The sequence below is a fragment of the Peromyscus leucopus genome, chromosome 3 (genome assembly GCF_004664715.2).
Source record: "Peromyscus leucopus breed LL Stock chromosome 3, UCI_PerLeu_2.1, whole genome shotgun sequence".
Classification (NCBI taxonomy): domain Eukaryota; kingdom Metazoa; phylum Chordata; class Mammalia; order Rodentia; family Cricetidae; genus Peromyscus; species Peromyscus leucopus.
In genome coordinates this window covers 127,137,349-127,149,610 of record NC_051065.1, presented here as the reverse complement: position 1 = coordinate 127,149,610, position 12,262 = coordinate 127,137,349, and the positions used below count along the sequence as shown (strand labels likewise).

Below are 12,262 nucleotides of genomic sequence, written 5' to 3'. Positions count from 1 at the left end.
TTGTTTTTATTAATAAGACCTTTTAAGATTCTTGCTTCACATTGCTGTTCATCACTGAAGGGAGTCAGGACAGGAACTCAAACAGGGCAGGATCCCAGAGGCAGGAGCTGATGCAGAGGCCATGGAGGGAGCTGCTTACTGGCTTACTTCCCCTGGCTTGCTCAGCCTGCTTTCTTATAGAGCCCAGGACCACCTGCCCAGGGATGGCACCACCCACCATGGGCTGGGTTCACCCCCATTGATCACTAAATGAGAAGATGCCTTCCAGCTGAGTCTCATGGAGGCATTTCCTCAGCTGAGACTCCTCCTTCTGATGACTCTAGCTTGTGTCAAGTTGACACACAGAACCAGCCAGTGCAGCCAGTATCTCATCTTTCAGGACATCTCAATGGAAAAGTGTATATAGAAATTCATGAAGCCTGTTAGAACTGGAATCCACCCATCTTGGCAGAGGCTGAGAAAGATTGGAATGTAGCCCTTCATGACAACCTTATCAGGGTTTGGGGCCTGCTTGTCTCTAGGTACCACGTTCCGGGAGAGGGCTGCCACTGAACCACAGTTTTGGCCTTAGTTACCATGTCAGATTAAGCAGAGATTTGGCTTCTTTCATATTTTAATCTCAGTTTATCAAACCAGAACAGGTATTGTATTGAACAATCCTAGCATTAAATGATAGAATGCTGACAGAGATAAAATGCTGACCTCTCCTAATAGGAATTGTCTGTAGATGATGAGCAAATTTATGGGCCTCAACTCAGCTTCCCAAGTGCTCCCAACTCCACCCATCTACTCTCAACAATGAATGTCACAAGACCCAGTATTTTTCCTGTTAAAAAAGGTCTACAGTGGAGAAAACAAAATTGTCCTTAAAAAGTCTTGTCTTCACGGCCACTTCACACAGACTTTCATTTCCCCAAAGGGAAAGACACCTGCCTCAGATGTCACTTCCACTCAAAGCCGTCTGTACAGGGAGACAACAGGACATTCACTTCCTCCTGGGCCACAGAAGAGCCTGTCTTTGTGTGGCAGAACTGCTGAGACCCTGTGAAAACAGCGTGGCGAGGAACTAAGGGATAGGTGGGTGAAGGAGATTGCAGAACATTCTCCAGAAAAGCATCTGTTCCTGCTGCCAGCCAGTGTTCCATGTCACTTGAAATGCTGCCTCTCCTCAGTCGGTCGTCTCGTTGCCACAGCAGAACTCCTGACAAACGGGATTGGAGGAAGGAAGAGTCTGGCTGGGTTCTGGGTTGGAGGGCGCCATGACGGAGAAGGCACAGTGGCGGGAGATGGAGCAGCTGGTCATTAAGCAGAGCCAAGTGAATTCTCCTTGGCTTTCTCTCTTCTCTATATGCAGCTGGGGGCCCGGTCTGTGCAATGGTGTTGCCCACGTTTAAGATGGGTCTTCTGTCTCGGTTGACCTGATGTAGAAACTCCTTCACGGATGTCCAGAGCTTTGAATCCTGTCAAGGTGACACTCCATATCAACAACACAACCTTCTAGGATGCTATCATTTCTACAACATCCTATAATTTCCTCTTGTTTCTGATATAAAGAATTATTGAGGGGCCAGTAAGATGGCTCAGTAGGGAAAGTTACTTGCCATGAGCCTGGTGACCTGAGTTCAATCCCCGGGACCCACATGGCGGAAGGAGAGAACTGATGCTCACAAGTTGTCCTCTGACCTCCACATGTGCACCATGGCATGCACAGGAACATACAAATAAATGCAATAAAATTTTAAATTAGCGAAAAGTATCACTGTCATGTTTATAAAAACGAAAGAATTATTTATATTTACCATCCCTGCCATATACAAACACATATTTGTGTGAAGACACAGCATATTGGTTTTTCAGCAGTCATATTACCAACCTACATTAAGTTTACATGGTATTCTCACAATTTAAAATCATTTGGTTTTAAGTCATGAGTATTTTCTTCTAACAACATTGAGCTAAGATGTTTTCCTTTACTCTTATCAATCTATTCTTAGGCAAAATGTGGGAAAACAGGAAGAGCTATCTCAGGGTATGACTCTGAACCCCTCACTCCTGCTTGCCACACATTCCACCAAATTGTGCCTCCTCCCTCACTCATGATTCTGTCCAGTGTGGCTTTGATCAGTCACACTAGATATGTTCCACTTTGAATACTGAATAGCCATTCATTTCTTCCTTCCAATAATGGAAGCGTTAGCTTTCCTTCTCCCCAGCCCCCAACTAAATGGTACAGTTTGGATGTGAGTGCCCCTGCCCTGTGCCCCTGCCCTGGGCCCCCTGCCCTGGGCCCCTGCCCTGTGCCCCTGCCCTGGGCCCCTGCCCTGTGCCCCTGCCCCCTGCCCTGGGCCCCTGCCCTGGGCCCCTGCCCTGTGCCCCTGCCCCCTGCCCTGGGCCCCTGCCTTGTGCCCCCTGCCCTGTGCCCCCTGCCCTGGGCCCCTGCTCTGGGCCCCCTGCCCTGGGCCCCCTGCCCTGGGCCCCCTGCCCTGGGCCCCTGCCCTGGGCCCTGCCCTGTGCCCTCTGCCCTGGGCCCCATCCCGTGTGCTTGAACATTTAGTCTCTAGCAGCTAGTGCTTCAGGGAGGAAGTGGGGTCTAGCATAGAAGTGGGTATCTGGGGGCCAGCCTTGTAGCTGATAGCCTTGTGGGTTTCCTATCTCCTCTCTGGTTCCTGGTCCATCAGGACATAGCCATATGCTCCGGCAAGCTTTCTCCGCCATGATGGATTATAAGCCTGAAACAGTGAGCCAAACAAACCCCCTTAAGTTGTCTTTGCTCATTACTCTGCCTCATGACAAGAAAAATAACCACCATGCAGAGCTTCCCTGATGTTACTCTTAGGTTGGTTGTTTCTCTTTTCCATCCACAATTGAATCCATTCATAGCCGGTGAGTGCTTGACCCACAAACAAAACCAAAGATGCTGTCATCTATCAGAGGTTCTCTTGTAAAGTAAGGAAACAGAAGTGGTCAAGTGCTTTAAGCTGTAACTGGTTATTTAAGAAGTGGGATGTACTGTGGCCACTGTGCTCACCCAGCAAATATTTGCTGAGCATCTGGGATGTGCCAACCACCCCAAGGGACATTTATACAAGCGTGGAGATGACAGGATGTGTGCTTACAAGGCGCTCGGCCTAACTAACCCCTAGCAGAAGCAGTCACTTCTGGAGGCCACACACAATGGCGCACTGAGAGAAAGGAGAGTGACCATTGTGCATGGCTAATTTGATGTCACTGCATCGTACATGAAGATTACCGAGTTCCACAATCAGAGCCTAGGTGTAACTTGGGTATTTCTAAACTACCTTGTATGCATTAGAATTACATCAGGAAGTGTAAGACGGACTCTTAAAGGCACAGTGCCACTGAAGCAGGAGCTGCACCATTGAAGAGGCAAGCCTCCCCATTACTAAAATTGATACTCTGCTCTTTACTTTTCTAAACAAAATGTTAAACTCTAAATTTGACTCTTTTGCCTTCACAAGAAAAATTAAGCCTCTGGACTTCTTATATGCCTCTTGTTGCTGTAAGTATAATGATTCCTGCCCTCCAAAACACACATACGAACAAATTTACCATTTATTCCACTGTGTGTTGCTATGACAAAATGCATTTTTTGAATATTTTTGAGTCTGAGTATTTCATGACAAAGACGGACCTAGTTAGCTCACAGTTTTGAAGCCAGAGGTTCAAAATCTGAGGCTCCATCTATGTGGCTACTCGAGAGGGCAAGTTTGGCTGCATCGCAGCATGGGAGAGAACAGGAACGGCTAAGGCAAAGTGAGCCCACTTCCCCTCTCGGGGACTAACTCACCCCGGGAGGACAGCATGATCCAGGGACCCAGCCACCGCCCACTAGACTCCACCTCTCAGAGTTCCCACCACCTCCCAGTAACTTGTCCAGCACCTCACAACGTCTTCAGAGGTAGAGACTTAATTCTCTCAACGTTGATATCAAGTATCGCTCTTAACACGGCCACCAAGAACAACTCCTTCACTCGATTTTCAGAGTTATTTTATATTCATAGAACTACACTCCAGTGTTTACCATGAGAAAGAGGGGGAAGGCCTGGCAGTGTCGTCTGAAAGCAGGGTAGATAACAGTAGGTGATTATGTGACTGGATCTAGAATTTATTTCTACAGTGACAGTTCTCAAAACATAAACTTGCACTCCCCCATTTATGATCAATCTCCTGGTATTCACTGAAAAAATGGCATCTAGTAGACTGCAGCTGCACTTAGAACACTCACATTGGAGATTCTCATCTTTTCTTTGCACTAACAAAGGATGTTTTTCTTTCTTTTTTTGGGGGGGCGGGGGCGCGAGTTTCAAGACAGGTTTTCTCTGTGTAGCCCTGCCTATCCTGGAACTCACGCTATAGACCAGGCTGACCTTGAACTCAGAGAGATCTGCCTGCCTCTGCCTCCCAAGTACTGGGGTTAAAGGCGTGCGCCGCCACCGCCGCCGCCGCCGCCGCCGCCGCCGCCGCCGCCGCCACCACCACCACCTGGCTAGAAAAAATTTCTTAAACTGGACTTTTATTAGCAGAAATTATTGTTCTCTATTTGGTACAATTCTGAAGGCTGCATTGTTACATTTTATGTGATCTGAAGGAAGCTACTAGACAAATTTGTGACAAATTTTATACATTTAGCAGGTATTCTACAATGTCAGCATTAACTTACAATGGAAGGTTTTCTGTGTCTTACTTCTTGTGCCACTTGATTATTCCACGTGAACTGGAAATGCTTTCTTCATTGGATCCCTTGGCCGTTCATGCTCCAGATGCAGTATGGGAATACGGGCTATTTCTGGAAGAAATGAAAGAGATGATTGTGAACTTCATATAACTCAATTCTGTTTAAGAAATGGCTCACTCAATACAATTCCCACGCCATAGCAATGAGATGGTGTTTATTTCCATACAAAATTTCCAACTAGTATTTTTAAATTATTTCATACATGAAGAAAGTAAAACCTATAATCACGTAGATGTTTCTCTCAATATCTACCAAAATGCAAATGAGTTGAAAAAATGGGAACCTCTCTCTGGATGGTTCATGATTCATGATTTACTGAAATAGCCACCCTCTTGAATTTAAGCTTTGCAATCTCTTTTTATGTTTCTGTTTGTTGTTTTGTTTTGGACCCAATTTTCCTATTGATTTTGCAAATGGAACACTCCCAAACTGGATAACATCTCCACACCTAGATGAATATCATTTTTTTCCATTTTTGACAAATAGAAAAAACAACAAAGAACCATATAAATGAGGTGACTCATCCATAAATCCTAACCTCCCCACCCTCTCCTCTCACTATTGCATCAGATGTCCGTCTATTGCTGAGCATAGGAATCTTCCTCTACCCAAGATTTTGTTTGGGTCAGGACCAGTTACCAAAGGTCGTCAGTGTCTGAAAATGATAAACAGAAACAAATGTCTGTTACAGTACACTGTAAAATGTTCTTATTTTGCCATTAGTTAATCTCTGCCTAGTTTATAACTGAAACTTTGCCGTGGGTATGTATGAGTAAGAAAACACAACATAGTTAGCATCGGGTTCTGTAGTATCCACAGTTTCAGGGACTTTGGACCACATCATTCATCAATAAAGAGGGACTACAAAAGTCCTGTCTGTAGTAACGCTGCCTAGTTTCTGATAACATACAAAAAGATCATATTGCAATAGAAAAATAGAAAACAATGGCTCATCATAGAAAAACACACCATTATCCTTACAGAGTACATGCTCCCATCACTATGATGAATCTTTTTAGCATTGACTATTCATGTATATTTATAGAGATAATGAATGTGTCAATGAAAAATTTAAATCCTCTCTGAATTATGTAGAAACCAATTTTTCTCTCCAAATAATGTATTATTAACATAAACTCAAGACAAAGTGAGAGGCATCAGATGGCGATACAGTGGAGGTGCAGAAATGTCGCTCTTTGTTTATGTATTGTTTGCATTACATGGGGGTGGGGAATGCCATGATACACATGTGAAGATCAGCAGACAACTTGAGGTAACCTGTTCTCACCTTCCATCATGTTTTCACCTTCCACATTTGTTCTTTGTAGTTGTGGAAGACACCATAACCAACATCATCTTGGGAGGAAAGGGTTTATTTGGCTTACACTTCCAGGGCACAGTCCATCCTGCAGAGCAGTCATGGACGCTTACCCCAGAACTGAAGCAGGAGCCATGGAGGGGCCTCTGCCTTACTCCCCCTCTCACCCGCTCATGCTCAGCGAGCTTCCTCTAACAGACTGGACAGCTGCCTAGGAATGGTACCACCCACAGGGGCTGGCCCGGCTGCATTAACTAGCAATCAAAACAAGTTCTTTAAATATGCTCATGAGCAACCTGGTTGAGGCAATCCCTCCACTGATGCTCCTTTTCCCCAAGTGACTCTAGTGTGTGTCAAGTCCATAATGACTAACCAGTACACACTATGTGGGATTCAGGGACTGAGCTTGGGTCAGTAGGCTTGATGGCAGTCACCTTTATACACTGAGTCATCTTAACAGCCTGGAAATGCCATGTTTCAGGAGTCTCAGCCATCACTGGCTGCAACCTTCATCCTCACACCAACACCGCAGTTTGCACATGGTCTGTCCCTGGTGAACTTGTTTTGTAGTTTCATACCCAGTATAGCCGTGCTCCTGTGTGAGGAGTCTTTGATGGGTGTTTGGGTCATGGAAACTCCACCCTCGTGAAGAGAGTCATGTAGTTCCCACAGGTGTGGATTGGTCATCTCAAAGAGTAGCCGCGAACACCTGATCTCTCTCATTCCCTAACTTACAGTGTGTCTGCCTGTGCTCCGGCTTGTCACTGAGTCTGCCTGTGCTCCGGCTTGTCGTCACCGTGCCTGAAGCAGCAGAGGTTCTCTCCAGACGCCACCCATCCTTGGCTTTGTGCCTCTAGAACCGTGACCTTAACAGCCTTCACTGTCTTTAGAGTTACCCGGTCTCAGGTGTTCTAATTACAATAGAAATGGACTAAGATGACAAAAGAGAAGGAAAACAATCTACTAATTAATGTAACATGAACTCTCTTTTTTGAAAAGTTTTTTTTTTTTTTTAAATGGGTGGACATATGTGTGGGTTTGTGCATGTGTCTGCAGAGTCCAGAAAAGGGTATCAGATCCCCTTGTTGCTTCTCAGTCTGCTCCAGATAAAACCTGGAGAGCTAGCTCAGAGGTTAAGAGCATTGGCTGTTCTTCCAGAGGTCCTGAGTTCAATTCCCAGCAACCACATGGTGGATCACAACCATCTGTAATGAGATCTGGTGCCCTCTTCTGGTCTATAGGCATATGTGTAGGCAGAACACTATACATAATAAATAAAATTTTTTAAAAAAAGATGTTAAACCCTTCCATCTTAGTGGGAAACTTGTTAAGACACAGGATGTTCTAAAGGAAAGTGGAACATTGCATCCTTCAGGGAAGTTCATTAAGCTTAAAAAGCAAACAACTCAAAAGTTTCAAGAAGTTCCTAAAACTGACCAGATTCACTAGGCCTCTCCCTCCCCAAGTGTGTACGAGCAGTAAGAACTCCTAAGAGGTACTCTTAGACCAGCTGGCTGCCTGGAAGAGGCTCAACCAACAGAGCTGCCTGGAGAAAACTGCAGCTATTGATCTGCCTTCAGGCCGGGCAGTGCCCTCCAGGTTCCCAGCTTTGTGGGCTGTCACCCGTGCTGGGGTGGGCTTTGGTGATGCAGCTGTCTTTGAGTTATTTCTGCTCCTATAACTCCTTACCCTTACTTCTCTATGGAACCCCAGTGGATTCATTGGTTCAGCAAGTTGGACTTACTGGTGTCCTTACCTTGAACGATACTGGTTTCCTATTTAGGGTGAGTAGATGTTTGTTCATGTCTCCTCAGGAACAGTGTCATTTGGAACCCTGGAACTGGAGTCTCCAGTGGTTGTGAACTGTATGATGTGGGTGCCGGGAACTGAACTCGGGTCCTCTGCAAAGCAGTGTGCACTTTGACCTGCTGAGCCATCTCTCCATCCCCTGTGACATGGATTGTAAGTTTGAGAGATTTCAGCATGGACTGGGTGCAGGATTGTGCACCTTGAATGGAGCACAGTAAGGACCAGGTTGATCAGGAGGTGAGAGAAGCAGCTGGAGTCTCTGGCTGCCTCCAGTGAGCACTGAGGCTGATCTGGGGGAGGCTGGAGGCCTTGCTTCCAGTGAGATTTTAGCGTTTGTAGAGGAGGTAGCCTCTCCAGCAATCCCATGCTTAGAGACAGTGGGGAGGAAATGGGGTGACCTAGTGTAAGAGGGCATCACCCTAGTGCCTGACGCAGCCTCTCCGTGGTTGTCTAGATGGGAACAGAGTGCTGGTGACAAGGGGCAGAATGTGAAAGCCATGGACAGAGACCAAGGTGGCTACCACTGCTGCCTGCAAGCCGCTCTTCTCCCCTCACAAGGAAGGGTAGAAGGACCTCATCCTCTGCTAGCCCAGGGACCTAATAGAGAACAGGGGAGAAAGGCCAAGGGGCCACAACAGCCAGGCTCTCTCAGCTCAGTCTGCAGAAGTCATTAGATGTCAAGTCACACCATTTGTAGGTATCAGCCAAAAGGGTCAATGGAGCCAGCAGCAACCTGTCAGGCAAGGGACATTGCCACAGAGAGAGCCAAGACAGAACAGCCCCACAGAGAACTGAGAATCCCATCCTCTCAAAGCCACCAGGTCACAAAACCACATCCTGTCAGGTGCAACCTAAAAGATCAAACATCTTACCCCAAAGGACTCACCTCAACAGTTTAACATTTCCACCTGGAAAGAACTCAAATCAGCTGCTTCCCAGCCTCCCGGGAGACAGAGCCTCATGAAAATCAGTTGTTTCTGACAGTCCAGGGTCCTATATCTCCTCTGCACTTCCGTCTTGGTGCGTTGGTTAGGATTATCAGCTGATCGGGCATACCTGTGAGGAATCATTGAGAACGTGTGAGAGGGGCTGTCCTGGTTGGGTTCCTCACGGGAAGACTTGGTTCAGTTGTGAGTGGCACCTGAGCAGGGGCCCAGGCTGTGTGAGAGGGAGGAAAGCCAGCTGAGCTGGCACGCCGCCCGCACTCATTGCTCTCTGACTGTGAAGTGATCGGCTCCCTCCAGTGCCTGTGGCTGTAGTTTCCCCAACTGTAATGGGGAACTGTAAGCAGAAATACACCCTTTCCTTGGAAGTTGTTTTAGTCAGAATATCTTATCACAGCAACAGGAAGAGAAACTGAGACAATAAAGGCATACATGACCTAAAAGGGAACATGGCGTCTTTTCTGCCGACTCAGCATGTATTGCTATTATCTTATTCTCCACCAGCCTCCAATTTCCAGCAAGCAATCTCGTCTTCTTGTGAATTTTCTTGGTACAATTTTGAGCCCTCAAAATTGTTTCTTTTATTTGTTTGTTTGTTTTTAATTTTATTTTCCGGAGCCGAGGACTTTGCAAACCCAGGGCCTTGTACTTGCTAGGCAAGTGCTCTACCACTGAGCTAAATTTCCATCCCTGTTTGTTTGTTTGTTTGGTTGGTTGGTTGGTTTTTTGAGACAGGGTTTCTCTGTGTAGTCCTGGCTGTCATGGAACTCACTATGTAGACCAGGCTGGCCTCGAACTCAGAGATCCACCTACCTCGACTTCCTGAGTGCTAGAATCAAAGATGTGTACTAACATGCCCAGAGATCTGCTTCATTCCAACATTATGGCTTGAGTTCTGTTGTCTGTTGAGTATGGCTTGAGTACAGCTGGACTATTCCACGTCAGAGCTGTGTCCTTGCTGTACACGCCGGCAGATCCCTGAGACACCCTCTCTGTTCCCTGTGGCTTGGCCTCCTGGCTCACCATTACCCTTCCAGCACTTTCTGGCGAGTCATAACACTTTCAGTACCCGTATGTAAGGGAAATTCCTCATATTCCATCCTCTTACTCAGTCTCATTCCCCTTCCCTGCTTCCCACAGCTTCCTTGGTGCCTACCACCTGCACCATCCCTCTTCTTGTGCCTTCTAACTCTGCTTTCCAATCCCATAATCCCACTGACTGACCACATGTTGCCAGCTGTCTGCCTTTCCTGTGTCCTGCTTCCCTTCTCTAGTGAGATTGGAGCTCATCACCACAGTCACACCCTTTGCTCTCTGTCTCCATTATTCATATGGGAAACTCCAACCCTGGCAAAAACCAATGCCTGTCTGCCACAGCTGCATCCCTGACCAGTCTCACAGGAGGAAGTGGTGAAGCCACACTGACCAGTCACCCTCTCCGTTAAGAGCTATGGAATTCAGCCGAGCATGGCAAACAGGGGTACTCCATCGGCCCACCACTTCACACTGTCTTGCTTCCTCCCCAAAGGCGAAAGCATCCTTTCCAGGCCTTATTCTCATTTTGCCGTAGCCTGGCTCATGAGGAAAACAGAGCAATCAGAACAACCCCACAAACGGCTGCCAGTGCTGCTGAGCTGACTGGGCCATGCTGTGCCCAGCTTGTGTTCTGTTAGAAACACATCTCCCCACGAAGTCTCCTGGAAAATCAACACATACACACTTGCAGTCTCTAGTTCTCTCCTGTTCCCTCTTGAACTTTTTGCCTCTCCCCACATTGATGCATCAAAATGGCTCTTATTGAGGTCCTCTATGACCTTTAGGGGTTCATGCTCCCCCAGTTCCATTTTCATGTTACCCAGCCCATCAGCAGCATTTGCATAGTGGCCAACTTCCTTCTCCTTGGTGCCTTCTATATCCCCAGCATCTAAACAGGAAGTGTCTGAGGATGCAAGAGTGACAACCCTCACTCACAAGTTTTCCACTTCAACTTGAACCCCAAAGTCTGTGTTACACTGCATAGACATCTACACAGGTCTAACAGACACCTTCCAGCCTATGCTCAGCAGCATGTACACAAGATTGTCCTAGCTGTGTTGGAGGGATCCCAGAAGAAGCAGAAATGAGGCAGGGGCACTGATGAGGTCACACAGAGCTTGCTGTTCTCCCAGGAATCCCATTCACAGATTCCACAGGATGCTGAAGTCATGGACGGTGCTGAATGCCATAGATACAGCAGCATTTTCCTTCAGTATAATGCTTGCAGTGGAATGTATTTTATAATTAGGCACACAGGGAGACTAACAGTGAAGCAGAACAATGATAACACTGTACTGTCGTAAAAGTGATAGGACTGTGTCCTCTATGTATCTGACTCACTCTTCTTCTCCATATGATAATGTGAGATGATAATGCAGTGTCTACATGAGGAGGCAGAGGAAGTGAGTGAGGCAGGCACTATGGCACAGTGTTGGGTTTCTATGTAAATCTTACAGAACACAGTCGCTGTGACACCATGACCACTGATCTGATAACTTAGATGGCTACTGGGTGACTAAAGGGAAGGCAGTGTCTATGGCGTGGACACATTGGACAAAGGAATAATTCTTGCCAGAGCAGGAAAGAGTGGGACAAGGTGGGAGAATTCATCATGTTGTTATTGGGTTATAATTAAACATTTAGGCATTGTTTATTTCTAGAATTTTTCTTTCTTTCTCTTTTTTCTTTTTCTTTTTTTTTTTTTTTTTTTTTTTTTTTTTTTTTTTTTTTTTTTTTTTTTTGGAGCTGCAATTAAGGACAGGAAACTAAAACTGTGGAAAGTGATATTCCAGATAAGAGGGGACGGGGGCAATAGATATATCTACGACTCCGGCACCTGAGGCTCCAGGGTCCAATGAAGGAAGGGGTAGAGGAATCGTAAGAGCCGGGGGACAGGGAGTTTGTTGAGACTGTTTCCTCAGAAGGTCAGAAGCTACACCCACGAAATCTCACCAGCATAGCTGCCTAAACACGACTTGAACAAAGACAATAGACATGCTAACATGGATAAGGAGAGCCCAGCAGGCCTCAAACCCTACACATAGAACTATGGGTAACTAAGGGACGTTAAGGGAGGGAGAAATAGTCTTCCCAGCTGAAAGCTCACCAACTGATTATCCAGCATCAAATGGCCAGACTTGAAAATGTGTGCATACAAGGAACAATATACAGACTGAGCAGGTTGTACTTGTATATTTAGGAATATATATGATGTTATGCATGTATGTATGTATGTATGTATGTATGTATACATATATGTATATAACAACAATTCTTGAAAAAGAGGCCACGAATTTAACAGAGAGCAGGGAGCGGGTTATAGGATGGCTTAGAGAGAGGAGGTGGAGAGGGGGAAATGATGTGATTATATTATAATCTCAAAAAATAAAATAAATAAGC

General features: G+C 46.2%; 1 long non-coding RNA gene across 2 annotated transcripts; it reads right to left on the bottom strand.

Annotated features, from left to right (window-relative positions):
* Positions 1–295: 295 nt before the first annotated feature.
* Positions 296–8,260, bottom strand: LOC119087646. Of its 2 annotated transcripts, none has more exons than XR_005091145.1 (3): positions 7,831–8,260; positions 4,682–4,807; positions 296–1,460 (listed from the first exon to the last, which is right to left on the bottom strand). It is a non-coding gene; the product is annotated as an uncharacterized LOC119087646 (long non-coding RNA). The 2 variants fall into 2 exon arrangements; XR_005091146.1 differs by lacking the exon at positions 7,831–8,260 and adding an exon at positions 5,316–6,119.
* Between the last annotated feature and the right edge of the window lie 4,002 nt (positions 8,261–12,262).